This window comes from Pinus tabuliformis, chromosome Q (genome assembly GCF_031772625.1).
Source record: "Pinus tabuliformis cultivar Carrire ecotype Pingquan chromosome Q, CPIR1, whole genome shotgun sequence".
Classification (NCBI taxonomy): Eukaryota; Viridiplantae; Streptophyta; class Pinopsida; order Pinales; family Pinaceae; genus Pinus; species Pinus tabuliformis.
In genome coordinates this window covers 796,221,294-796,246,725 of record NC_142296.1, presented here as the reverse complement: position 1 = coordinate 796,246,725, position 25,432 = coordinate 796,221,294, and the positions used below count along the sequence as shown (strand labels likewise).

General features: G+C 38.5%; 1 pseudogene; it reads right to left on the bottom strand.

The window, feature by feature from the left end:
• Nucleotides 1–14,910, bottom strand: part of LOC149221879 (serine hydroxymethyltransferase 3, chloroplastic-like) — a 31,610-nt pseudogene extending 16,700 nt beyond the window's left edge.
• Between the last annotated feature and the right edge of the window lie 10,522 nt (nucleotides 14,911–25,432).

Genomic DNA, 25,432 nt, shown 5'->3' with positions numbered 1-25,432 from the left:
ATTGTAGGTTTGTAGGAGGACTACAAGGAGCAGAAGAAGGTGCCAAGGGGACACTAACATTCATACCAGCATCCATCTCATCTTCTCCACACCTTCCTCCATCATTTTTTTCATCTCTTTCACCCCACTGTACCTCTTCTTCCAAAACTGTGTTTTCTACAGGAGGCTCCTGTAGGAATTACAGAGAGCCAAAAGTGTCTAGAGGAGGCAGTTTAAGGGACAATAAAAGCTTCATGAGGAACCTATAATCCCTCTTACCATCTTCAAACCTCCTTGCCATCATTTCCAAGCCTGCATCACACTCCAAGCATCATTGTTATTTTCCCCCTTTCCAAGAAAAAACACAGAGAAACAGTTTTTCAGTTTAAAAATAAAAGGAGGAAAGGGCACCATTAAATATACCTGAAGCTTACCTACTATCCCTCCATCATTCATATCCACCTCTGGCATCATTCTTGAGCTCCAAGAAAGGGAAATAGCTTAAGTTTCAAGGGGAGAAGCAGCTACAAGAGCTCCTATAGGAATTCCTGTAGCAACTGATCCCATAGAAGTCCAACACCAACAGCAAGGGACAGCACATCTAAAGGTTGAAAAGGCACATGCAGCTCAACTCTAGCAAAAGAAGAACCTGTAAAAACACACAACAACACATCAGCAATCAGAGACAGCATGCATGAAGGAAAATGATGGCATGTAGCAGAGAAAGCCACAACACCTCATAGTCGATGGTAGCAAATACACTCGGATTACAGGTAAGTAAATAAGTCACTTCTCTATCTGCATCCGTGTAATTAGGAATCAGACGAAGGCAACGAGATGGTTGAAATCAAAAGAGGGAAAGGTGGCCAGTTAACTTGGCCACCTTCATTTAGTTGACTCCACTTAACCGACATATCACCCACACTTGTGCACAGTCAACTCAAGCAAAAGATGCAAAGGACAGGTAGTGGGAGGAAGAGTTAACTCCAACACATTAATGAGGAGATGATTATGAGGGAGGGTCATGATGACCAAGCAGGTGGGGACCAATGGTCCTAATCTGGGCAACACACACCTTGCCAGCTCAGCACTCATTACCGAAAATAGCCATAAAAGGTATTGAGCACTCCTCCCCACGCATTATCACCACCTTTTCTTCCATTTCTCCTCGTAACTCAGCCACATAGCAGTCTTATTCGGCCCCCACAGCCTTGTATCCACCATTCTCCATTGATTTCCTCCATATATTTGCTCTCGGCATTTTCTACAGGAGCACCTACAGGAAATCTACAGGAGGGACAACGTGCTTCTACAGGAGGGGCAGTGAGTCATTTTGAAGGGATAAAACGTGATTTTTGGCACGAATTTCAGTCTGAAGAGGTAGGGTTCATGAATGCCCTCTATTGAATATCAAAATTTGAAATATTTGGTCCCAAAATAAAGATAAAATGAGTCTTTAAGAAGGTATAAATACATTAAAAAAATTATGTTTAAAAAAAAAAAAAAAAAAAGACACACACACACAATCTCCTCTGTTTTTCTATTTCACTCAAAATTCTTTGTCTCCACCTCCATATTTGATTTTTCAAAAGAAGTAAAGGTAGTATGACAGCGGGGTTTATGAGAAAAGAGCCCACTAACTCCACTAGACTCCACGCACATCCTCAAGTGGTTGAAATATTTACAAGGGAAAATTGGATGAATTTCTTCGATAAGTTTAGTGGGTTTGATGATGAAATTGTCCATGAATTTTCTCTCTCTCTGGTCCCTCACACAAGAATTCATGCTACTGTAACCATTAGAGGCCTCTCCAATGAAATAACCCCTAAATTCATCAGTAGGGTCACTACCCTTCCTCTTGGGCTGCCTTGGAGTAAAGATTAGAAACCAATTGGCCAGGCTACCAAGAGGAAATTTTTCCAAGATAATGAAACCCCTGTTGAAGTCAAAAATGGAATTAGGATGGCTAGTATACCATATCCCTGGGATGAGGTTAGCTTCCCAATGATCAAATACATTTTTTGTGAGGGGGCACAACATTGTTTATGGATATCATTTTAGAATCCTCCAAGAATTGAGATATGGCATGGATACCCCAGCACATCAAAAGCTTAGTATCCCTTACTTTCTCCTTCAGTCCCTCATTGACTCCAGCACCAAGGTACAAGCAAGAAATTCATAGAAGCTAGCTCACCATGGCCTAATCAAAATCCTAGTAGAAAAATCCCTCCATACCCTTACAATCCCTATAGCATGGGAAGTTTTCAGAAATATGACAGCTGAGGATGACATCAAGGCATTAACCTATGATGTCAGTCCTGCTGTTAGTGAGGAGGGAGAACAACAAGGAGGAGAAGATGAAGCCAGTGGTGACATAGCAGAGCAAGAAGGGAAGGAGGAAAGAAAAGAAACAGAGGAAGGAAAAGTTGAAGAGACATAGCAGGAGGGGGAAAAAGAGACAGAAGAGGGATAAAAGGAGGTAGAGAGGGCAGAGCAAAGAGAAGAGTCCCCTGAAACTTGGGAAAGAGAAGCAACAGCTAACCTCACTGCCCTCAGTACACTAGTCAAGCAGAAGCGGAAGAGGAAAAGAAAAACCTCCATGTATTTCAGGGCAAGGAAGAGTACCAGAATTAAAAGAGGCAAACATCAGCCCTCATCAAAGACTCCCATTAACATTGAAGATTCACCATCTGCCAAGGTGAAAGAATCTCCTTACAAGACACCCATAACCTATGAAAGGGGGACGACAAGACCTGCTACATGGAAGGGAAAGGAAATTCTACAGGACCCCAAACTAGACTTAAAGGAGGCTAAAACAATCCTACAGGAGACACTGTCCAAACTACAGGAGACACAAAAACTTGAGGAAAAGATAGGAGGATAGCCAGAGGTGAAAGATGAAGCACAAGAGCTACAAGAACCTGACCCCTAGCCTAACCTTACCTCCTATTACAATCTACTTGAGGGAGGCAAGATAATCCCACGGAAATTTGCGATTCCACTGTTTTTTGAATTGGAAAAAGAGAGAGTGAGAACGCATAGGTGGATGCAGATAGCCAAGTCCAAAGGAGTTGAGGATATTGGCCATATAAAAAAAAACTCAGGGAAATGGGCAGGGAATTGAGTTCTCTCAGAGAAAGAGAAGCCATTACAAGAAGCCACCTTGAAAATGAGAATGAACTAAGGAGGCATCTACAGGAGAAAGAGACTCATTTGGCATACATGGCCAGCTTATCCATAGAGGCATTACAATGCAGAAAACCAGCCAAATCTTATGGCCTCTATCTAAAGGATCAATGGATTCAATTCCAAATAAAGACTTTGGCACAAAGAGGAATAATGCCTTTCCAAAACTATAGGCAGTTCATGGATTTGTGTGACCAAAGCACCTCTGAGGACAAAGAAAATATGGCAGAGTTCTATCTACACATCATGGCCCTCACAGACCTGAATGTGTGGGACCCCAATGCCAAGCTAGGGGATCTGCAATTAATGGCCATGGTGTCATGGATGAGCCATGAAGAATTGAGGGCAACAGAAATGAAAATATTGTTAATAAGAGAGCATAATGAACCATTGATGATAAGAGTTGAGCCATCAGACCCTATTACACTCATTAGCACACACAACCTACTTGCCAATGACCCTCAAATTGCCCCTAAATATCTAGCCAATTAGGAACAAGCCATTGCACACTTTGAAGATATGTTTAGGCTACTTGGGGAGGACTGTGTGCATACATGCATGAGAAGATGGAACACCCTACACCATAGCTTGCAGATCAAGGAATACCATTCCCCCATGAGGCTGAAGGAGGCATTGAAAAGAGTTCCAATGTATAAGCGCTCCATGCAAAGGTTGAAGGTCAACTGGATTGGCCTCAAACTGAGTCCTCCACTCATATTAGGCATGCTGGAAGGAAAAAGAGAAGAAGAAGAGGATGAGCAGTGGAAGGACATAGACATAAAGGTAGGATTTTATGGCAAACATGAGTAGACCACATCAGAAGCCTGGAATGCTAGGGAGGCCACCAGGGCCATAAAAGACAAAGAGATTGACTAGGTTTCTCAGAGGATGAGCAACACCTTCAGTAGGGGGGTGATGATGAGCTTCATAAATGGGTAATTATATGGGCTCATTTTACCTCCTAACCTAGTCAAATCAACCATTCTCTTAGCTCATTGTATGATTTTCTGATTATATTTATGCTTATAGGGTGAGTTGAGTTAGTTATTATGCCATGTGGTCTAACATGTATTTAATGCATATTATTGATGGATTTTGAGGTCAAAGTCAAGGATCTAGTGGTCAAACTACAACAATAACTTGAAGTAGACAGAGGAGAGGAATTATAGGAGGGAATCCCCCTCATTTATTGCTCCTCACCTCGAACTCCCCTTCATTCAGCTCGGAGTACAAGTAGTCGAATCATGCACTAGAAGGCAGTCAAGCAAGTGGAAGATGATTGATAGTTATCTCGAGTTTTGGGAGCCAAGCCTCCCTGATTTTAAGGAAGTTGTTGGTAGCTTCAGATGTATAAGTAGAGAGGCCTAGAGCCTCACTAGGGTCGACTTTTTTTTTCTTGTGTAAACTCTGCTCAAATTTCGAGCTTACTATTTTTTGACAGTTTTATGTAATCTTGCTATTTTTTGATAATGAAGATGGAATCCTTTTTGAGCTAGCACTGAGTTACCTCAGAGGGTTGAAGCTCTTGGGTTAGGTCCCAATCCAAGTATCCAAGCTTCTCTTTACTTGTATTTGTATGCTTTAGTTCAATTTGTAGATTATTTTGCTATTAGATGTATTTCTCTTATGGTTAAGAAGGTTGCTTTTGATGATTTAGTATCTTGCTTTCATTTGTGTTTTCTATAGCGGGTTAAGCATTGATCAAAGAAGATTCAAAAGGCTAGTAATAGTGCCTTGGCCTCTCTTCCTCCCTCTGGGACCATGATTTGAGGCAAAGACTCTCTTGCTGCCCAAAAAACACAGATTTTCCTCATTCCTAGGACTTCTAGTATTTGCAGCTCTCTAGTAGGTTGATAGTCCAGTTTTTCTTTTCTTTAGATCTTCTTTATCATGTTCACTTCCTAATTTTCATTATTCCTTTTGCATGATTTCCTTTCCTACAACATTTCCCAACATTTCCTTTTATACATCATAGTTTAGGCCATTTTAATGCAAAACTTTGTTTTCCTAGGATGCACTCATTTCATTGGTTGCTTGATTTTCTTGGTTGACTGTCAGTTTCTATGTAGAAAATATCTTCCAGTAGTAGGCCAGCTTACCATCAATCACACCCTCCATCTGATCCATGCCCTATAGGTCTCCCAAACCTCACTTCAATTCTTCCCTAGTTTCCTTCATTTTCCATAGAACTTCTTCCTCTCTCCTTGAGCAAACCCAATCATCTTTCTCTCTTCTGGTGATTCATGGTAGACCTTAGGCACCCTAACACCTCATTCCAACGTTCATCCACCTTTTGCACCCACTATCACACCCTCAAAACAGCGAAAATTGCTCTCAGCCTCCTCCTGTAGGCCCCCTGTAGTTTCCCCGTTTCCCTCCTGTAGTTTTCTTGTGTCGTCCTGTAGTTTTTCCTGTAGGCTTTCTTTTGAAGGTCGAGTGTGGGAAAAGCCTCCAGAAGGCCACCTAAGACCTCATAGGACCCATCCACACCATCCTACATCCTCCCAAGCTCCAAAATCGCCCTCTGACTCCACCTGTTCGCTGCCACACTCACACACAATCTATTAGATGCATGTTAAATTCACATAAAAATCCAAAAATATGTTTTTCTCTTATTTAATTCCATAAATAGCATGGTTAGATGTTGTATACTCCCTTGAGTAGGTAATGGCATTTCTTTCATGGTTTTCATAGTGTTTCTAGCAAAAGTAGAATTAGCTTGTTAAGTAGGGTTTACTAGGTTTTGCTTTACATTCCAGTCTTTCTCCTTTCTGTAGTTTGAATAGCATCTGTAGAGTAATCTTTCTTTCCTTTCATCACACATAGAGCTTCTTCTTAAATCTATAGAAGTTGGCTTGAGCTCCTAGTGATCTCCCACCGGCTGACTAAGTGGCAACCTGCAATGAGAACTAGTACTTGTGCATATAGCACCGACGCTTCCAAGTTTGTTACAAACTACCAGGTTGATAAAAGGAAGCCCAGGAGTTGTAGCATTCTTGCTACAATACTGGTGTTCACCAGCAATTCCCATTGTTTCTCTACAATATTTTTCAAAGTGTCCACCTTTACGAGCAACACCTTTTTGTCTTCTATCATATCCCTCACAAAGTGATACTGAACATCAATGTGCTTTGTCTTTGAATGATATGCATGGTTCTTTGCCAATAAAATTTCACTTTGACTGTCACAGTCTATCCTTATAGTTCCCTGTACTAACCCCATACTTGAACACAATCTCTACAACCAAACTGCTTCCTTGCTTGCATGAGTGGCTACCATGGATTCTACCTCTGTAGTTGATAGTGGCACTACATATTGTTTCTTACTCATCTAACTGATTACACCTCCAATTAGGTTGAACACATACCCAATTGTAGATCTTCTCTGATCCAGATCTCCATCCCAGTCTGCATCAATAAAGCCATGAATATCCAACACTCTGTCCAATCCTGGTCTTCCTTGATAGCACAAACCATAATCACTAGTGCCACGCAAATACCTAAAAACCCGCTTCACTATTGTCCAATGCTCCTTTCCTGGTTTTGACATAAACCTGCTCAATACTCCCACTACATGTGTAATGTCTGGTCTAGTACAGACCATTGCATACATCAAGCTACCAACTGCACTTGCATATGGAACACAAGACATGTCCTCTTCCTCTTCTTGTGTCTTGGGACACTATTCAGCAGATAACTTTACACCTACAGGAATAGAAACATTCACCTGTTTACTATCCTGCATAATAAATCTCTGCAATATTGTCCTGACATACTTCCTCTGGTTTAACCAAAGCTTCCTCTTTGCCCGATCTCTTTTAATTTCCATGCCCAAAATATAGTTTGCAGCACCAAGATCTTTCATGTCGAATTTGGAGGACAATTGGGTTTTCAAATCCTAGATAATTTATTTGTCATTTCCAACCAGCAACATATCATCCACATACAAGACCAAATAAATAACACGGTCACCAATTAATTCAAAATACACACAGTGATCTGCTTTGCTTCTAGTGAAGCCAAGTCCCCGTATAAATGTATCAAATTTTGATACCACATCCTTGGTGACTGTTTTAACCCATACAAAGACTTCTTTAACTTGCATACCAGTTCTTTCTTACCCTTCACCGCAAAGCCTTCAGGTTGCTTCATGTAGATTTCCTCTTCTAGATCCCCGCGAAGAAATGATGTCTTCACATCCATCTGTTCTACCTCAAAATAAAAAGTAGAAGCAACAGATAAAAGTAATCTAATAGAAGCTACCTTGGCAACAGGAGAAAAAAATCACCAAAATCAATTCCCGGCACCTGGGAATAACCTTTTGCTACCAACCGAGATTTGTATTTCTCCACCTTTCCTTATGCATTTTTCTTCTTCTTGAACACCCATTTGTTGCCAATGGGTTTCCTTCTAGCCAACAACTCCACCAAATCCCAAGCCTCATTTTTGTGCAAAGATGCCATTTCATCAACCATGGTCTCTTTCCATAGTTTTCCATCCTCTAAATCTAATGCTTCCTTCATAGCCCTGGGATCATCATCAGTAATAGATAAAGAAAAATTTGAACAGAAAGAATATGGACTACACCTTTCTAGCTGCCTTCTTTCTCAAATTGATATTCTCACACCCAGAGTTTGTGGCTCTTCATCTTCTAATTCCTCCTCTACTGTAGAGTCTGATTCTTTCTCCTTTAGATCAAACTCTATCTTCTCAGGTTCCTCTGGTTGGACTTCATGTTTAATAACATCTTTCACCTCTCTGAACACCACATCTTGGTTGTACACAACCTTCCTTGTTACTGGGTTCCAAAGCTTATAACCCTTTAAACCATCCTTATACCCAATAAAGATGCACTTTTCAGATTTACTATCCAACTTGGTTTGTTTCTCATTTAGAACATGTACATATGCATCACACCAAAGTACCCTTAGATGTGAAAGAGAGGGTTTCTTACCAGTCCATACCTCTTGTAGAGTTTTATCCTCCAACGTTGATGAAGGTGATCTATTGACAAGGTAACATGTTGTCTCCACTGCCTCTGCCCAAAATTCTTGTCCTAACCAGGCACCACTGAGCATGCTTCTTGCCCTTTCCATCAACATCTTGTTTATTCTTTCTGCAACTCCATTTTGTTGAGGTGTATATGAAGTAGTCTTCTACCATGCTATACCACACTTCTTACAGAATTATTCAAATTCCTTACTGCAAAACTCTCCACCGTTATCTATCCTCACACCTTTATCTTCTTCTCTGTCTAGTTTGCCACAAGAGCCTTGAATTATTTAAACCTGTCAAAGACTTCAAATTTCTTCTTAAGGAAACATATCCATGTATTCCTTGAGAATTCATCTATAAATGATACATAGTACACATACTTACCCAGTGATGGAACTTTCACAGGTCCAAACACATCATAATGCACGAGCTCTAATATATGTTTCGCCCTCTTACCACTAGAGGGGAAACTGACCCGATTCTGCTTCCCATATACACAATTTTCACAGAAATCAAAATCCAAAGAGCTATTACTCATACCTTCTACCATACCTGTACCATGAAGTATTCGAAGGCCCTTCTCCAATATGTCCAAGCCTTTGATGCCACAGCATGGTCTTCTCTCTAGAAACCACTAGATTTTCTGCTCCACTTTCAAGAACCACAGAACTGTTGCACCCATCAACAATCATGCTACCTTGCAGCTTGTACAGAGTTCCAATCCAAACTCCTCGAATCAATACCAGTGCTCCCCGAACCATCTTGTAGGTATCCTTCTCGAACACTGTTTTTACACCTGCATCATCCAACTTTCTTACATAAATCATATTTCTAGCCAATGCAGGAATATGCAAAACACTCGGATGTGTTCTAACCCTTCCACCTTGCAATTTCAACTTTACTTTTCCACGACCAACGATTCTAGCCTTCCTATCATCCCCTAAGAAGACATCACCACCATCGTATTTCTCATATTCACAGAACCACTCTCTATGGGGAGTGAAGTGAAAGGATGCAGCTAAGTCAATCAACCATGCCTCATGATCTACATGTGTACTTGAAGAAGCCAAGTACACATCCCTACCTTCATCTAAGGTGGTTTTCGCCTCTACAGAAGGAGCATCATCAGATCCCTTTTTTTTATCAGGAGCTTTAGATTTACAGTCCCTTTTGTAGTGTCATTCCTTTCCACATTTCCAGCACACCACCTTTACAGGTTTTCTTGGAGATTTAGATCTCCCTCTAGATTTAGATCTCTCACTCGATGACTTATTTTTATTTCTGCTCTGGGATCGTCCTCATACAAATAAGGCATCACCATTCTAGCTCTCCATATTTTTCTGTCCCATCTCCTTCGTCAGCAAGGATAAGATTATTTCATCAAACTGCAAGGTAGTTGCATTGCTACCTATTGCAATAACCAGACTATCCCACGAATCTGGTAGAGAACACAACAAAAAGATGCACTTATCTTCATCTGAAATTTTAATATCAATAGGTGCTAACTGACTTACCACACTATTAAATGCGTTCAGATGCTCTATCACCGAGTCTCCATCTTTCATCCTCAGGTTATACAACTTTTTCCGAAGGAACAGTTTATTCACCAAAGACATAGATTGGTACAAAGTCCCTAACTTGTCCCACAAATCCTTTGTCATCGCTTCCCCTAATACATTCAGCAATACTGAATCTTAGACACACAATCGTATTGTGCTCTTTGCCTTCCAATCCAACTTCTTCCATTCTTCATTGGACACTTCCGTTGGTTTAGTACCCGGATCTACCGTGATCCACTAATCTTTATCCACCAACATATCCTCCATCTTGAGTTTCCAAACTCAAAACTCTGATCATTAAATTTCGTGATCTCTATCTTTCCACTGCTCGCCATCTTCTTTCACCACTAGAATCGATCTCGCAGATCTCCCACTGAACAGGGTCTACCACAGGCCCGAGCGAAACCCCTCAGCAACAAATGCATCCCCTTGAAGCTAAAACAACTCTGATACCAAATTTAGGTTTTAACCCCATACGAAAATTACCTACATACGAATTCTAAAACACATAAAATAAAAAATGCGAGAGCATAGCACATATACACAGAGATTTTCCCTTGGATCCCAAAACCAGGACTACCAGCTTGATTTTTCATTATGTTCCTTTCAATGTTATAATACATATTTATACATGTCGAAGCATCCAATACCATGGACCAAAAAACCATCGCGTCCAAAACCATGGACCGAAAACCATCATATCCAAAAACATGTGTGAAAATCATGCACAAAACCATAGGTGGGTCCGCCCAACCTAACATAGGTTCCAAAACCAATGAGTGCCCCATAGAGTGGGGTTACCTACACCCCTCAAACCCCCTTTGACCCCCCCGCTACGTAATTGGTGCAACAAAGGGGGGGCTTCGCCCCCCCTCTAACCCCTCGGTTAACTACGTGGGCTAGTCGTGGAAAGAATATAACACAACCCAAAAATTATGTCTAGAAGTCTTTGATACTTAATGATTTCTTACTTTATGATGATAGGTTGATACTCACATATGATTATCATGGTTGATGATATGGGATGTTCCCTAGTGATGATATAATGAAGGTTCTTGTGGAAAGATCATGCAGTTCTTGATGAAGATGTCTATGGTGTTTTCACATACATATGATATGATTTTGTGCTACTGCTTGGAGATATGACATATGCTTAGTTGATTCATGGAAGGTTATGATAAGGGAACGAAGCAAGTTGATCTTGATGAGGTCAAGAGGATGAGTTGATATATGCCGACATACTTTGCCACAGGTTGATGATATCTTGGGTACTAATGATGGACATATACAGGTTGTTGGTATGGATGTTGTTGACAGATGTTGCTGATGGTGCAGATCATATGATAGTTGCTGATGATTATCATGGTCTTATTTAAGATATTTGGTCTCTGTTATATATGTCATGAATATCATTTAATGTAAAGGTCATGAAAAGACCTAATTTGTAACCCCACTATGCATGGGATGGATGATGTAATGTTTCTTATTTTTGTCATGTATAAACAATTGGTATATCCCCACTTGGTTGGGCGGATGAGTCAAATTTGGTATATCCCCACTTGGTTGGGAGATGGATGTATGTATGAGTTCTTGGTGATGTATGTATAGAGTCATGTTATTTTTTTAGAACATCTTTTTGTAGACTTTGCTTGTGCTCAGGGGGAGCATGGAATCGATCATGGGAGTTCAATCAGCCCACTTCAATATATGAGAATTCAACATTTACTCACGGGGAGCATGACCCTTTTCCCTTGATGTCAAAGGGGGAGAGTGACTTGGTGTGGTTCTTGCCATCAAGTCCAAAGGGGGAGATTGTTGGCATTATGATATAGGAATTGTCCTTGATGGCAACTCACTCAGATGAAAGATCAAAGTATAGCAGGTAAACAACAAAGAATTACAGATCAATCTTCACAGAATGAAGAAAGAGAGGTATACATAGGTTCACCATTGACCAAGTTGCGTATACACACAGGTTTACTGTATACAAGTCGCGTATACGTACACACACACTTTCACAGAAGGAAAAGTGCGTATACCTTGGAAAACTAAGTTTTTGGTCTAAAGTATTTGGTCCATGGTATTTTGATCCATGGTATTGGTCCAAGGTATCTGGTCTGAGGTATTGACCCTAGGTATTTGGTCCAAGGTATTGGTCCTAAGTGGTTTTGGTCCATGGTATTGAGAAAGGCCTAAAACTATAAAAGGAGGAGAAGATCATTAGGCCAGGGTGTGCAAGTATTGAATATCTGATGAAGTGTGAGATCTAGTATGCAGGTTATTGGGTTATGGTGCATTGTTGGATCTGAACCAAGGATGAACCTTAGCAGATGATGAGGGGTCAGATCTAATGATGGATCGGGATTTTAAGGCATAAAATGAACTATCATTATGTGTTTTTGCTCATGTATATTCTACATCTAAATACTGACGCATATATTATTTTGTAAATGATATGATCTGGGTATAACTAAAGTCTGGAATAGCTACAGAACTTTGAATTTATATTTGCAGATGTATACGATGGTTGGCTTTGAGAAAAGCACATGTACACGCAGGTTCGACACATGGAAGTAGCATATACATTATAAAATATGTTTCAATTGTTTCTCTTTACTGTTGCAGAGTTCTAGGTTCTGGTTTGGGTTCTGGTTACTGTATTTTGGTGACAACATCCTGAATGATCAGATTGATGGGTTGTCTAACTAAATGATTGATTCGGTTGTGGTTGGTTCAAAAGGTGATTGGTTGATGCAGATGTATTTGATGGTTGAATGATGTTGTTGATGGATCCAATCTGAAAATTTATGAAACGTGGTCCCTGGAGGAAGAGAGAAGGTCATAGCCTTCTGTAGGTTGGTGCCTACGTACTAGAAAACATATCAGCTAGTACAAGAGCTAGGGGGTTGTAGATCCCTTCCAGGAGAAGCTGAAAATGAGAGAAGGTTGTAACCTTCTGCAGGTAGAAGACTGCATGCTGGTATAAGTCTGCACTAATACAAAAATTTTAAACAGATTTTCTTATTATTAAAAGAAAACAGAGAGGATAGCAGCAGGTGGTTTTCACCCACATTGGGTTTCCACCTTATATCTTGGTGTTCATGTGTGTTGCTTATGTGTGATGCTTTATTATGCTTTTATTGCACTGTCTAATGAATTCTTGATATATTGGTTAAAGTTCAATGCATGATAAATTGGGTAAATCAAAAGTTCTCTGCATATACGCTAGTTGCCTTAAGTACAGTCACGTATACACGCTAGTTCACTTAGCTAAAGTAGCGTATACAAATATGTTTTGAAAATTAAATTATTGATCTGATAACACTGATTCACCCCCCCTCTCAGTATTATTTCCAACACTCGTAGTGATAAGAAATAGAAAGAACAAAAAAAATGAAAATAGGAAACTAAATCAAAGAACATGTAAGAGAATCAAAAGGAAAATATACACCTCTTAACTCTATAATCACTCATCCTATGATGGGAATGACATATTTTTTTTAGTTCTTCATCATTTATTTAACATTAATGGGATTATTTTTCTTCTACAAGGGGGGAATGGAATAGATAGATAGCATTAAGATAGATCCAAAAAAAGATCCATCTAATACAATCATATTTTTAATCGAAAGGGTGAAGTGTAGAGAAAATCAATAACATCAACTCACCTTGTGCATTGTAGTTGTTACTATGTCACAAAAATCAAATGGACTCTCCATTATAGAAGCAACGATGGGACCATTTGTTTGTGCCATGTCCATCATTAAGTATGCCCCAACTGTATTGTCAATCTTCCCAAACCACAAACTTTTTAGTACTAAAATCTTTAAAAAAATCCAACATTACATACTATAAGAACATATTAATAAAATATGCTAGAATAAACATTGTTGGAAAGAGAAATTTTTTAAAGGACCTCCATTATAAGATCTGTAGAAATACCTAGCTTCAATACCTTCCTCATGTGAGGGTAATCAATATCTCAGGGATATGCACTAGCATCAGCAATGATAAGCTTGATCCTAAAAAGGGTGGCATTCTTCTCAAGCATATCATAGTCAATGAATCCTATAACCCAAGAAAACAAACCCGACCATTAACACTTTGAACACTTCCCCAAAAGATTGGTTCAATATTTGTCAATGATGGAATTGTTTCCCTCCTAATTATTATTACACTGGAAATGTGAGCTCACCTGTGGACTCATCTAGACGATATGGCATTGATTCAAAGTAAATTGATGTACCAGATACTCTCTTTTTTGCTATCATGAATCCATGAGATAGATGTCCTCCATTATTAAGTCCAAACCCTAAACGTTGCAAAGAAACTTTTCACATGTTACATGCCTAAATAGGAATGATAATCTTATCAAAGGAGGTTCGTAGTTCAAAACCATACACACCATAATGCGATGATGTGGTTGGAGGAGAGTTTTATAAACAAAAAAATTAGCCGGGGATCGAGATAATGGTTCAAAATTAACACCCCATGTATTATTGTCAAGTTGGAATGCTTCTAGGGCCCTCTGCTAGAAAAGCCTCTCACTTTGGTCAATGAATTCACTGCCATCATATTATATGCATGGCATAAATCCCAACCCAACACAGTAGTGAATAAATATAGAAAAGTGTCCAACAACTGTATCCATCATTGTGATAACAGATACTCATGCAACAACTACAGGTCTCTACACTATAACGCTGAACCTAGAAACCATTACACACATGTCAAACATTCAAACTAAAAAGTTAGGCCGAAAAGCTAAGAGAAAATGAGTTTAACAAGAAAAAAATACCAAGTGGCAAGAAGAAACTGCCAAGCAGCTCAGACACAATCACAATCATGATGGTGCCATTATTCACATTCCAAGTTATACCTTTAGGTACTTACCTCTTACTAGGGAGTCCTTCTGAATACTTGTTTGTTAGACATGATCCAACAACTTCCATAACTGCCCAAGATGTAAAATTTTCAGAAGAAATAAGTTCCAAGTCATTGAATTGCGACTACTTTTCTTTCTCAACTATCATATTCATTTGTGAATCCAGAACTTGATGTATTACGGATAATTCTCTGGAAGAGGTAGAGATGAAAGACACCAAAAGCAACACCAATTCTAATTTGCCTCCTGCATGTTGCTGACTTGGGTTCGAAGTGCATATAATATACAGAACAAGAATATCACACATGCAGGAGCAACTGACTTGGGTTCGAATCGTAGATAACATATAGAACAAGAATATCACATATATTCGCAGATAATATATATAACGAGAATATCACCTTGGAAAGCACCAATGAAGAAAGGCCATGGATAAGTTTTATCAACCTCCAAATTGCAACCCACCTTGGAACTTTAACCTTTGGAGTCATTTTTATGCCTTCATATAGGTATTTCATTTGATGATGTACTTGAAAAGGAGGGATCTCCTTGTCGACAAAATTGTTATTCCTTCTTTCCTATCCAAATGGCTCTAGAGGCAATCAGGGGTAATGATCTATGTTATTTGAGTGCTCTATCATCAAATAGTCCAACAAGGAAGCCTCCTTCCAAGTACCCTATCCTCAAATAAGGGGAGAATAACACCCCATACCTCTTGAGAAAAAATACAAATGAACACCAGCACGTGATCTATTGTTTCCCATTCACATTTGCATAGAGTACAAATTCCAGGACCCTACCTTGCCCTATTTTGTAGAACCTCTCATGTCAAAACATTATTCGTTAGGGCCAACCACATAAAAATCATGGATTTCATTGAAGATTTAACTTTCCAAATATTCCTCACCACCAAGCTACTACTATTGCTTCATCGTCAAAGATATCCTTGTACCGAAAGCTAGCTGTCAAAAGTCATATGGCAGGATTGTTGGACCATACAACTTTCTTGTGTGAAGAAGACACAGAGACAAATCTTTGCTCCTAAATGCAACCAATGTTGAGTTTAAAAAAAATTCTTTATTTTGTACTGAGCAACAACAAAATATACAGAATTTCCTTGTGACAGAGTTGCTAAGATGGGATCTTCATCTACAAACATTTACCTATCAAGATGAGAAAATGAAAATCAAATTTCTTTCTTATTCCATATACTCCAACTGCGAGATAAAAAAAAGCACATCAAGTTTGTTTACCCAAACACGCCAACAAGTAGCGAGCCCCAACTATATAATATAAGAAAGTAATAGGTATACCAAAGGCCTGAAGGGGATCTAATGGAAAGAAGTGACCATCAGAAGCCTTCCAATCAATATATAAATATATAAATGTAGATTTATTATTATTTTAATTGGAAATCTTCAATTAAATAATAAACTTTAATTACGTCTCTTCCAATCTAAATTGCTTATTAGCATATTTCACTACCTTCATACATCTTTCATTTTTAATAGTGTTGTAACATGTGGATTAATTTCATTTTTGGTGCACAATCTCCACCTTTTAGGACAATATGGTGGAGTGGCCCAACCCCTACAGATCATTACGACAAACTAAGAATAACAGAGAAGATGAAAGGTTGTACAAAGCAGCATATTTTTCAAACAACTAATCTAACATCAGTACCTTAACTTTTTCATGAAGATATCATATTGACAACGTTTGAAAAATGGTGGGAAATCTGGGTAGTGACTATCTCTCTTTTGTGAGGGTGATGCAGAAATAGGATGCAGAAAGAGTGATAAGATTTCACTGTTTTGATTTTTTTTTGTTAAATCAGAAAAACCAATATTAATGGAGATATTGGTATTTTTTACTAAATTTTGTGAAGTGACTAAATATAGCTTTAACCATCCACCTTAAGATGTTTTTTACAATATAATATCCTAAGTCTATTTAATATCTTCATTATCATAAAAACCAACCTATATCCATCTTAAATCCACATCTACCAAACTCTTAGAGGGATGAAATCTATTTATCCCTCTCATGACTTGGTAGACCCGGAATTAAGATGGATCTAAGCTGATAGAATTTCCCCTTTCAATAGTCTATGCTCACATGAATAACATGGTATTACGATGGGTCAATACCATGAGTTATCATAAACCTAGAGCTTAAAAACTACTATTAGTAATTTATAAAAATAAATAAAATAAATAATTGATTTTTATTTTTATTTTTTATTTTAACCGAGTTAAAATGTTTAAGTGACATTAAATTACAAGATCCATTTTTTCACTCTATGCTAGTTTGCATATCAGGATATTTGATCCCTCTGGGCACTTAATAGATCCAGAGTAAAGATGGATCTATGATGGTTTAATTCCCCCCTTTCAATAGGCTACATTCCACGTGAATACCATGGGTCAATACCATGTGCCATCTTTATTTTTATTAATACTAATATTAGAGTTAATAATGTTTTTTTAAATGGTGTTAATAATAATTTGGCCCATGGTATGGGCCCATAGGCTTCACCTAAATATAATGCATTTTTTGAGTGTTCGTAAATATAAGGTGACTTATGGAGTAAATATAAAAAAAATGTTTTATTTATTTACCATACCTTTCGTTTATTTATATTTTTATTTATTTACCATACTTCTTTTATAAATATGGTATTTGGCCCATAGGATTCACTTAAACAAAACCTCTTTTTTGAGCCTTCTTAAATAGAAAGAGGGTTATGGACTAAATATAAAAAGAGGTTTTATTTATTTACCATACCTCCACTTTATTTATATTTTTATTTATTTACACCATTGTCATCGATGAAAACTGGATTTGAAAACATGGAGCTGTTCACAGAAGAAATCAGGGTGATTGGGACCAAATACAACCTCCCAAACTAGAAAATGGGCGATTGCAAACGAATTTAACATTGCAAAGCAGAAAATCGGGAAATTGTAATGGAATATAGCCTCTCAAACCAAGAGAATCGGGTAAAATGAGTCTTTTCATCCCCTTTTATTTGGGCTAAAATGAAAAAATAATTATTTTTTAAATAAAAGTTGGGCTAACTATATGAAATGGGTGTTTTATAAAAATTTCACCCCTCTAAAATGAAAAACCCCTTAAATTTTTCCCTTAGGCTAAAATTCGCCCCTAAAATTTACTGTGAATATAGGGTCCAAAACAAAATTCGCACGGCGCTGCCCCGAACCCTGTGCAGAGGGGCTACTGCACTCCTTGTGACCCCCCTGCAAGTGCAACTAGTCATGGAAAGAATATAACACATACCCAACATTCTCTCACTTGTTGTTTTATTTTCCACACAGGGGGTCACAAGAGAGCTTAGTTATTGGTCCATCCCTGCAACACCCATTATTTCTCTACACCAAGAAAACTTCTCAATGCTCATAGACTTCATCAATGCATCTACAACATTCTTCAAAGTTTCCACCTTTACTAGCAACACCTTTTTGTCCTCAACCATATCCCTCACAAAGTGATACTGAACATCAATGTGCTTTGTCTTTGAATGATAAGCAGGGTTCTTTGCCAAGAAAATTGCACTTTGGTTTTCAAAGTCTATCCTTATAGATCGTTGTACTAACCCCATACTTGAACACAATCTCTCTTTACTGTGTGGTGCCTAAGAAGAATAACCAAAAGAAAGGTCTTTCAAGCCCGCTCGAAATGACGTCCCAAAATGACATATATAAAGGCCCGTGCGCAGCAGAGAAGATAGAACAAGAAGGTGGGCCACCGGTCCAAGAAGTGTTTCCAGTCAATTTGAAAAGTCTTTGCCAAATACACATTTTTATAAATTTCTTCCTTGTTTTCATGAGTGGTTGTCGTGTATTCCGCCTCTGTAGTTGAAAGTGCCACTACAGATTGTATCTTGCTCATCTAACTAATTGAACCTCTAAATAAGTTAAACACATACCGACTTGTAGATCTTCCCCGATACATATCTCCAACCCAGTCCACATCAACAAATCCATAGATGTCCAAGACTATGTCCAATCATGGTCTTCCTTGGTAGCACAAACCATAATCACTAGTTCCACGTAAATATCTGAAAACCTGCTTCATTGTTGTCCAATGCTCCTTCCCTGGTTTTGACATAAACCTGCTCAATACTCCCACTACATGTGAAATGTTTGGTCTAGTACATAGCATTACATACATCAGGCTACTAGTTTCACGTGTGTATGGAACACGGGACATGTCCTCTTCCTCTTCTTATGTCTTGGGACATTGTTCAATAGATAACTTTACACATACAAGAATAGGAACCTTCATCAGTTCACTATCCTACATATTAAACCTCTGTAGTATTATCTCGACGTACTTCCTCTGGTTTAACCAGAGCTTCCTCTTTTCCCATTCTCGTTTAATTTACATGCCCAAAATATAGTTTGCAACACCAAGATCCTTCATTTCAAATTTGGAGGACAATTAGGTCTTCAAATCCTAGATAATTTATTTGTTATTTCCAATCAACAACATATCATCCACATACAAGACTAGATAGATAACATGGTCACCAATTAGTTTATAATACACACAGTGATCTGCTTTACTTCTGTTGAAGCCAAGTCCCCATGTATATGTATCAAATTTATGATACCACATCATTGGTGACTGTTTTAACCCATACAGAGACTTTTTTAACCTATAGCCTTAAGGTTGCTTCATGTAGATCTCTTCTTCCAAATCCCCATGAAGAAATTTTGTCTTCACATCCATCTATTTTAACTCAATACAAAAGCACAACAACAAATAAAATTAATCTAATAGAATCTATCTTGGAAACAGGAGAAAAAATATCACCAAAATCAATTCCTGACACCTGGGAATAACCTTTTTTACCAACTGAGATTTGTATTTCTATGCCTTTCCTTCTGCATTCATCTTATTCTTAAGCACCCATTTTCTTTCAATGGGTTTCCTTCCAGTAGGCAACTCCACCAGATCCCAAGCCTCATTTTTGTCCAATGATGCCATTTCATCAACCATGGCCTCTTTCTAGAGTTTTCCACAATCTACTGCCTCCTTGACAGTTTTGGGATCATCATCAATAATAGATAAAGAAAAATTTGAATGGAAAGCAGATGGACTATACCTTTCTAGTTGCCTTCTTTATCAAATTGATCTTCTCCCATCTGGAGTTTGTGGCTTTTCATCTTCTGATTCTTGTTTTGTTGTAGAGACTGGTTCTTCCTCCTTTAGATCAAACTCTATCTTCTAAGGTTCCTTTGGTAGGACTTCATGTTTAATAACATCATTCACCTCTCTAAACACCAATATTGGTTGTGCACCACCTTCCTTGTTACTGGGTTCCAAATCTTATAACCTTTTAAACCATACTTATAGCCAATAAAGATGCACCTTTCAGATTTACTATCCAACTTGGTTCTTTTCTCCTTTGGAACATGTACATATTCATCATAGCCAAATACCCTTAGAAGTGAAAGAGAGGGCTTCTTACCAGTCCATACCTCATGTGGATTCTTATCCTCCAATGTTGACAAAGGTGATCTATTAACCAAGTAACATGTGTCTCCATTGCCTCTCCCCAGAATTCTTGTCCTAACCTAGGACCAATGAGCATGCTTCTTGCCTTTTCCATCAGTGTCCTATTCATTCTTTTTGCAACTCCATTTTGTTCAGGTGTATAGAGTAGGTTTCTTTTGTGCTATACCACACTTCTTATAGAACTCTTCAAATTCCTTCTTGCATAACTCTCCACCATTATCTGGCCTTAGCACCTATATCTTCTTCTCTATTTGGTTTTCCACCAGAGCCTTAAATTCTTTAAACCTGTCAAAGACTTCAGATTTCTTCCTGAGGAAATATAAACATGTATTCCTTGAGAATTCATCTATAAGTGATACATAGTACACATACTTACCAAATGATGGAATCGACACAAGTCCAAACACATCATTGTGCACAAGCTCTAATATCTCTTTCACCCTCTTAGCACCAGAGTGGAAAATCACCCAATTATTCTTCCCATATACACAACGTTCATAGAAATATAAATCCAAAGAGAAATTAGACATAACTTCTACCATACCATTACCATGAAGTATTTGAAGGCCCTTCTCTCCAATATGTCTAATCCTTTTATGCCATAGCATGGTCTTTTCTCCAGAGACCACTAGATTTTCTGCTCCACTTTCAGGAACCACAGAACTATTTCACCCATCAATAACACTGTTAGGTTCCCATTTTGTCTATTTTTTACTGTATAGTTTTCCATTGTATTACCCTCTTCAAACCTTAAGTGAAAGCCTTTGCTAGGTGTTTTGGCTTAATTACTCCAAAAGGTACAGAATAACTCTCCTCATTATTACATGTTTAATTATTTAACATGTAATCATGCTATCTTTATAAGTATTTCCTGAAGATGATTAAAGTGTTGACTAATTGCTGAAACTGTCTAACTGGCAGGATCACATTATGTCGTTGCTGAAACAACGGACACACCTCAAACAGTGAAGCTGAAACAGCAAGAACAGCACGAACCTTGACGCTGAAACACCACGAACAGCATGCACATTTTGAGGAACAGTTGGGATTTGTGTAACAAATCTGCATCGGCAAAAGAGTCTGACTGATTACTATATTGGTCATGATCTTCATGGTTGTAACAATATTTTGTTATCGAAAACTGGCTTCCTTATTTTTGGCACAAAAGGGTTGAAACTGAATGTATGGAAATCTGTTGTAATAGATGTCTCCTCTATAAAGAGGAGACATCTACATAAGAAAAGGGGGGTAACAACTGGTAACACAGAACTAGTAGTGAAGTGATAGAACTGAATCTCTTTCTGTAATATGGTTTATTGGCAGATGAATACAATCCTGTCCTGAACATTTTATTTTAATTCCTGTGTTCTGGGGAATCTTGTGAGAGGGACAGGGCCCACCTTCATCACAAGATTCACCCATCTTCTTTCTGTTGTGTGGTGTGTGTGTGTGATTTTTATCTACATTGCAGTCACTGCTTCTACTAATATTTACTTTTGCTAAACTCTATTTTCCTTTTAGCTGATTACTGTTGTATATGAAGACTTCACCGGTGATTAGGATTCACAGAGTGTATGTGTGAACTGACCAACAGACACAGGTGCTGAAAGTCCTTACTCTGAGGATAGGGTCCTGATCCTTTGTTGCAGGACAACCATCACTTCCTTTTGCAGACTTTTTTCTTTTAAGATATTTGTTCTTACTTCATTTTCTACAATAGGCTGTAACTACTATGATTGTTGTAACACGAAGTATGGGTTTCATAAGATAGTAGACTGTTTATACTACAGCTTTTAATACCATTAAGATTGAGTACATACAGTACATAGTCACCTTTGAAATAATCAGGCTTTCCCGGATTGATAACTAATGTGGCACTCGACTATTTAATCATTAAACTATTAAAGTGACCAACATTTTGGCGCCGTTACTGGGGAAGGCGACTAAAGATTTTAAGGGTATTAACATTCTTTCTTTAGGAATGCAGGATGCATGAGAGGACCCAAGAAGGTTAACCATTCAGGTGACAAAGGCAAGGGAGGAGGAAGAAAAACTTTTATTGATGACATTATTTCAAAAGCTGAGACATCCCAGAGGTTAAGCTCTCGGAGGCCACAGATCCAACACTCTTCCCAGACAGATTTTCAGACAGAGGAAGTAGTGGGGCCAGAAAGGGTCATAGGATTATCAGAATATACTGAGGAACCAGTGGAAGAAGATGAACGATCAGTGGAAGAACCAATAGAGGAAGTTAAGGTGGAGGAACCAGTGCAGGACATTGAAATTCCAACAGAAACTTCTGAAGACCGGGCAAGCGCATCAGGAAAACAACCAATGGAAGATAACAATGAAGGACTTTCGGAGGAGGCCACAGAATAGAGGGAAGGGGAGAAGATTATCTCTCTACCCTGGAAATCCCCATTGGAGTCTCCCCAGAGGAGCAACTCCTATGAAGAATATCCCACTTTCGGCATTACCCAACTTCCACGAGTTATCCACAGAAGATCCTGATGAATTTCTTTTTGAATTTGATATATTGTGTAGAAGCTATGACTATGTTAATTCTGCTTAGAAATTAAAATTGTTTCCAGCCACATTAAAGGGGAACGCATTAAGATGGTTCATGAGCCTGGGAGCTCATGTGATTACAACATGGGACCAGATGAAGGAGAAATTTTTGGCTAAATACCAAGATTATTGTCAAACAAGAGAAAGGAAGGAGGAATTATTCAAGATGACTTAGAAGGAGGACGAAAGCCTGGAAGATTTCATGGAAAAGCTACAATATAACTTACAGCGATCTGATCATCTTGATATGAGTAAGGACATTCTCAAGTCAATACTGCTAAGAGTGGTACGAGATGATTGTTTAGATATGTTAAATATGCTTGGAAAAGGAGACATATCTAAGGAATCCTATGATGAGATTATCAATCTCTGTAAAAGATGTTCAAGAGGAGCAGCAAGTAGACCAAAGAGCAAGGACAGTACATACTCAATAGTCCAGAAATCAGAAAATGGAGGAGCAACACAGACTGAAATAGGTAACTTACTTGAAGAATTTAAAACTGAAATGTTGAGCTCTTTTGCTTCACAAATTGATACCTTGCAGGTTAGAAAGAAGCAGGCAGAAGCAGAAGGTGCTCTGGCGATTTTCTGTTCTAAATGCAGGGAGAAACACCCACTAAGGGAATGCCCCCTGGACAAGGTACCAATTTGCACTATCTATGAAAAGGACCATGAGACCCAGCAATGCCCTTCTTTGCCAGGAATAAAGGCAGCACTACAGCCAACCGAAGAAGAGGCTGAAGCAGTGTACCTCCTCACACAGAGAAGACAATGGCAACCACGAGGACCAGGTACGAATTCTAACATGTCGTTTAATCGTTGGAATAATCATCCTCCTTTTCAAACAAATTACCCACCCTTCAACCAAATGCAGTACCCACACCTTAATCAAATGAATTTTCCACCCATGCAGCAACCAAGCCCTCCTTTTGTTGATCCGATGATGTGGAATCCCTGGCCTTTACAGCAACCCTATCAATGGAACCCGAATTGGACAGCTCCACAAATCCCATTTCCAAACCAATTACCTCAATATCAGCAATATCTCTCCTTACCATCAAATGCCCCACCTAATAATCAGACAATAAGACCTCAGCTGCCTGTACAACCTAACCCCAACCCGAATAATAATAAAGCTCTGCAAGTAATTGATGTTCAAAACCAACTAGTTTCCCCTTTGCAATGCAATGACATTCATTTACGCTCAGGAAGAATACTTGAACCCATTATTGATGACATCACTTCTGATTCAGATAAAGAAGAAGTCGGAAAAGAAAAGTCATCTAATGCTGAAACAGTTGGATCATCTTCTAATGACAATGATGAAACAGTTGAAACATCCTCTAAAAAGACTGTTGAAACAGCAGAGCCACCATTCCCTGAACAGTTGGCTCTTACCAAAACACTTGAGCCACCTGCTTTTAATTTGTTAGGGGAACTGCAGAATCTATATGTTAAAATTCCACTTTTACAAGCACTAAGAGATGTACCGATTTATGCTATAACTGTTAGAGATATTTGTATTAAGAAACCTGGAAGAAAAGCTAAGGACCCCCTCACAATTCATGTGATGGGTGATCTAGTTGCTCTAATGTCAGAGAAAATCCCTCCTGTAAAATATGGTGACCCTGGTCACCCTACAGTTACAGTTCAGGTTGGTAAAACCTTTGTCTCTAGAGTTCTGGTAGATCTCGGTGCTGCAATAAACATCATGACACTTGAAACAGCACAGTTATTGCAATTAAAAAAATTTATTAGGGAAACCCCAACGATTCTAGAGCTGGCTGACCGCTCCACAATCAAACCTGAAGGAGTCATTGAAGACCTGATAATTTCAGTCGAATCTTGGAACTACCCAGCTGATTTTGTGGTGTTACAAACCAAAAATAATTTGGGGGGTCATCCATTGATTTTGGGGAGACCTTGGCTGGCTACAGTGGATGCCTTTATTAGCTGTAGGTCGGGTTCAATGACAATTTCTAATGGATGTGAAACCAAGCAACTCACTTTGTACCCTCATGATACACCTATGGTTAATAATGATAATTCAGTATGGTTATATTTGAGGATGATGAAACTCAAACCATTTTGACTGTCGGACAAGCCCTAACTTTTAGAGATTCAATCGAAGACGAATTAATTAGTAGTTTTATTTCTTAACCTTCTTCGGTTAACTCTGAAATACATGATCACTTGACTTCAATCTTGGAATCTGAATCATAGCAGAATCTTAAAACTGAAGACTTATCTCAAACATCAGCTGGCACCTCCTCCAAAAGTATAGCAGTTGAAATCGAGCCTGGCAAAACATTAAATATAAACCCTAACTTAACAGATGCTGAAACACAACAGTTAATGAAGTTACTCCATGAAAATAAACAAGCATTTACATGGGATTACACAGATATGAAAGGAATTTCTTCTAAATTATGTACTCATCGAATTTATATTAAAGAAGGATCCCACCCAGTTTGCCAACCCCAACGACGAATGAATCCCAATTTAAGGGAAATTGTGAAAGAAGAACTTCAAAAACTGTTGAATGTATGATTTATATATCCTATATCTGATAGTGAATGGATTTCACCATTAGTGATAGTACCTAAGAAAAATGGAAAATGGAGGGTGTGTGTAGATTATAGAGCTCTAAATAAGGCTACTCAGAAGGACCATTTTCCCTTACCATTTATTGATCAGGTGCTAGATAATTTGGCAGG